General features: G+C 39.7%; 1 protein-coding gene across 1 annotated transcript in view; it reads right to left on the bottom strand.

Annotated features, from left to right (window-relative positions):
* Nucleotides 1-5,182, bottom strand: part of ttc22 (tetratricopeptide repeat domain 22) — a 14,076-nt gene that overhangs the window by 4,286 nt on the left and 4,608 nt on the right. The gene's annotated exons all lie outside the window — the stretch shown is intronic.

The raw sequence follows: 5,182 nt of genomic DNA, 5'->3' as shown, positions 1-5,182 counted from the left end.
TCAATGAACAAAGTCCAGCTCCCTGCCAGTCTGCTGTATCATGGGAAGAACGCATAGACTTTAAGGACCAAAGTCCTGGTCCATCCCTGTCTGCCATGTCATGGGTGGACCATGGAAAGATTACCATCCAACCTGAAGAATTCAGCATTGACATGACGCAAGTAGACGATGACCTCGGTCAAATGCTGTGCATAGAAGACAAACTTCTATGTTCAACTTCCTCCCAAGCTGCCACATTGGATGGGGCCTGTCCAGACGCCGTCATTCGACCTGACGACTTCATTATTGACATGTGGCATCTGGAGGATGAGGGTCTATGTCCAACCCCCTCTCTTTCAGCCACATCATGTCAGCACTCTCTTGAAACGAACCTAGCAGAAGAAACCAACATGGACAATATCAGCTGCTTTGGGCGTTTCATGAGAACAATTATCAGGGCCTTCCACACCTGCATATGTAAGTAAATATGTAGGTGTCCCTAACCTCACCCCTCACCCTTCTCTGTCTCCCTTATCTCTGTCCTCCCCCCACCTCTCACCCTTCTATTCCTCACTCCCTCTTTCTTTATGGGCAGCACGGTGGCTCAGTGATTAGCACTGCAGCCTCTCAAAAACACCTACATTCCTTCTCGTGGGCTGTTTTCTGTGTGGAGTTCTGTGTTCTCCCCGTGTTTGCGTGAGTTTTCTCCGGGTACTCCGGTTTCCTCTCACAACACAAAAACACAAACCTTAGGCTAATTGGATACTCTAAATTGTCCCCTGAAAAAACAAGAACAAATTCAAATAGAAGAAAAGAAAGGAAGAAAAGCTTGAACAAATAAAACAAAACACCATCCTAAAAAATTGGATCGGTCATTAAAAACTGAATAAGCATAATAAATTTTAATGCTGTATTTGTTTGTTTCTCTGAGTTGTTGTTGTACAAACACTGGTGGTTCTGATTTAAACAGAACTAAAACTTGGAAGGTTATTATTTGCCTGTGACACTAGGGGTAAAATCTGCTGATTCCCTGTCAGTCAGAAAAGACTAAAGACCCAGCTCTTCACTGAACACCTTTGCACTTTGGTGGAATATGCTATTTTCTAACAGCACATTGACTGGAAGATGGACTGTGATCACAGCAGTGGATATTATTTTCTGCTCTGTGCTGCCTCTTGGCCAGGTCGTTATTGTAAATGAGAATCTGTTCTCAATTAACCCACCTGGTTAAATAAAGGAAAAATTAAAATTAAAAAAAGAAATATTATCTGTAGCTTTGTGCAGTTTTTAGCTAGTTGTCAAGACTGGCTACATTAGCTACTAGCCTCAAAGATATGTAAAATAAAGGCTAAGGCGGCATTTTGACCAGGATCACCCTTTGGCCATCTTGATTCGGGGCAACTCTCTGGCGGAACCTGTGGTACGTGAAGGAAGGTGAGTGATCTGCACAAACGTAAATACTCTTATCTCACTGAAATCTTGCTGGATTTACAAACGGTTTGGTTTCATACAAACGTTATTAACATGGCTACAATTCAAATTACAAAAATACAAATTGAAATTTAATTGAAAATTAAAATACGAATTGTTGCTGGCTGTGAGAGTGTAACATAATTATCCATAAGTGCAGTGTTATAACTACACCTCTGACGTTTATAACAAACCAAACCGTTTGAAAATCGGTAGAAAATTGAGCAAGTTATGGTTATGTAAAAAGTACATGCAACACAATGTTATGGGTGAGCGAGCGCACCAAATCAAGACTTATTTCATACTACACCTACTATACTTTAACAGTAGCACATTTGTCAGTGATGAAGAAAGTCATTTTCTTTTATTTTGATGGTCAAAGACCCCTGAATTCATTCCCTGTTGCCATGTGTTTTCCCATCACCCTTTGTCATGTGTTTTCCTACCTCCTGCCACAGACCCCCGATTCCACCCCCTGTTGTTCATTGTCCCCTTACCTCCTGCCATTTGATTAGCAAATGTATGCTATCAGAACCCTGACTCCACCACCCGTCTGGTCACCAGACTCCCATTTCATCACCTGTGATTCATTGTCCCCCCTTACCTCCGGTCATTTGATTAGCAACTGTATGTTAATTTACCTCTATTCACCTCTGTATTTACATACAGGCCCCCCCTACCCTCTGACTTACAGTATAAATGTGTGACTCTGCAGATGTTCAGGGTCGGTCCACCTTCACAGACTCATGCTCTGTGTTGGTGGGCCCACCGTATACCGGAATACTAATAAACACCCACTACAGCAAACTTCACATGAGGACTATGAGTAAAATTTCTTCAACATCAGTACTTCAATCCGTTCATTTTAGTTTATTAATACAAAAACACAACCCTAGTTGTAAACCGCAAGAAGAACTACATATTTCATGGCATATCCAATCACATTGTATTGTAATGCTACTGGAATTTGTAGTTCTTTCTTCAACATAGCCATTTCTCCTAAATGGAGGGTGAAATATAAAGCTTTGAGTGCATTTAGGGGTTTAAGTTGTTGAGGAACACGTTTTTTTGGACTGAATTTACAGATGAAATTTATATATATAGGTGAAATTAAATTTTTACCATTTAATCTGATTTTAATAAGAAAAAGCAAAGGGTAACTACAACAGAAATTGGTCTTTGCTTGTACATATATGTGTATGGCTTCTAGAGAGTGCATATAACATAATAATGTATTTATGGTAAATTAGAGGCCATGGAGTAACTACTATATATGTTAATCTATTTTTGTCCTTAATTTTCTCTTCAGCTTCTCTCTGAACCCCCTTGTGGGATGTCGTCCTTTTAACCAGTTTTTAACTATAGTTAAAAACTGGTTAAAAGGACAGCAAAATCAAAACTGTTAGATTTCCAGTGTTGGTGTTGTATGTTAAAAATACAGTGTTAATTTAACACTTGTTGAGTCTAATTCAACTATGTGAGAGCTAGTTCCTCAAAAGAGTAGGTGTCAATCTGGGGAGTTAAATCCAAGCAACTCTGAACAGAGTTGCGTATCTGTAACGAGGCCAAAAATGACACCCATGGGTTCCAGTAAGTCAAAACAAATCTGTCATTGACGAATTTGCCCACAATATTTACCAAAATTATTGCAATTTATTTTTATCCAATTCACACTTTTCCTGGAAAAGTACCCCTGACACAGGGCCGGGTCCAGGTGGGTGAAAATCAGACTAAACATGATACATCATTGGAAAGGACTTGATCAGGGGAGTAAGATTATGTCAGTCTGTAAGTTCGAAGTTGCTCTTGCTCAGAGATATTGACAGTTGAACTTTGACTTTGGTGCATCTTTTAAAGCTTCTAATTCAACAATGAAAGGGAGTAGAATCATGGGACCAGCATTTATACAAAGCTCTTGACTTCTACTATCATGTAGGCTGTGGCTTGATGTTTTCACCTGGAGGGGGCATCACAAAATCCAGAAATCCATCCATTATCTGTACATCGTTTAATCCTTACTAGGGTCTTGGGGGCTGGAGCCTGTCCTAGCTGACTCAGGGTGAAGGCAGGGGACACCTGGACAGGTCACCAGTCTATCACAGGGCTACACTTAGAGACAGACAACCAAGCACACTCACATTCACACCTACGAAATCATCGGCGAACCTCAACATGTTTTTGGAATGTGGGAGGAAGCTGGAGAACCCGGAGAGAATCCACGCTGCACCTGCATGGGGAGAGAACATGCAAACTCCACGTAGAAAGATCCCAGGTGTCTTCATCAGGATGCAAACCGGCGACCTTCTAGTTGTGAGGCAACGATGCTAACCACCAACCACCTTGCAGCCTGCATCACAAAATCTGGTAAGAATTTTATTTCACCCCAACCGGTTGAGGCAGATGGCCACCCTCCCTGAGCCTGGTTCTACTGGAGGTTTCATCTTTCTTTCCCGCTAACAGGGAGGTTTTTTCCTCCCTACTGTTGTGAAGTTCTTGCTCAAAGGGAATCCAAAGGACACTTGGGATTTGTTAGGTTTCTCTATTGATAATTGATCTGATCAAACTTTACCAAAAAAAAAACTTTACATAAAAAATCTCTGCTTCTCTGAAAATGTTATATTACGACCTCTTCCTTTGATATTAGATGTTGAAGAACCATACTTCATTGCTAGAAAATTATTTTAGCAAAAAAGAACCTAAGAGCATATTAAAACCACTGGACTGCCAAAGATGTCTGTGACCTCATCCTGAAACTGTGCAGTGTTTTAATATATTATATACAATATTATTTTATAATGTGGGATAAATACACATGATAGTATATTTACTGAATATATAAGTGCTGCATACCATAGTTATTAGAATGTGCTAATTTTCACGCTTTGTTCTGAAATTAAATCAACTGTTTAGAAAATATGGAGAAGAACACAATATATTTACACCAACAACAAATAGAAAATACCAAAGAACAGTGAAGAATATCCACGTGAAAGACATATGAATTACAGCACAACTTCTTGTCACTTGCGTCTGCACAAGTCTGATGGTTTAACAGGTGCAGCAGGTCTCAAGTAGAGATATTTTTGCAGTCAGACAAACAGCTCATCTTAATGTTAGTTGTTGCCAAAGTCTCCATATCTTGGGTCTCTGTCAATTCACACCAGCTTCTTTGTTGTGGTATTTAGGTTTATTTTTGACCAGGGAACTTGTGAGCAATCGTTAAAGTCAGCATCTCATTATTCTCCAGACATTTAATGTGTTACTTTCCTGTAGATCAAGGTCATCATATAATAAGTGACTTCAAATTGTTCTTATTTGAAACCACTTTAAATGTGTTATGTACAAACATACAGTGCAATTCTTGAAGGTTTGATAATTTCATTTTTGCTCCAAAAGCAGAACCTTTCATTACAAGGCAACACTACACTGGCATATACCTCCATCTGCTGGTGATCAGTGGTAGAGCATCCACTCAGAGAGAGGTAGTGTGGGGTTAATACTGAAGCAGCAACAGGACAATTGTTATGTTAGAAACTGCCAAAGTTCTCATAATATCTCTGAAACTATTCATGTGAGAGCTACTTTCAGTAGCGGTTATTTAAATGGTCCCTACAGGAGAGCCAAATGTGCATCCCTACCACAGTCATGCAGGAACATAAATATATAGATTCATAAACCAAAAGCAGTGCTGTGAACAAATGACAGTTAATAGTTCTTTCATTTCCAGAAATTG

Source organism: Stegastes partitus, unplaced genomic scaffold (assembly GCF_000690725.1).
Source record: "Stegastes partitus isolate 25-593 unplaced genomic scaffold, Stegastes_partitus-1.0.2 Scaffold1111, whole genome shotgun sequence".
Lineage (NCBI taxonomy): Eukaryota > Metazoa > Chordata > Actinopteri > Pomacentridae > Stegastes > Stegastes partitus.
This window is presented reverse-complemented; position numbering and strand designations above follow the sequence as displayed.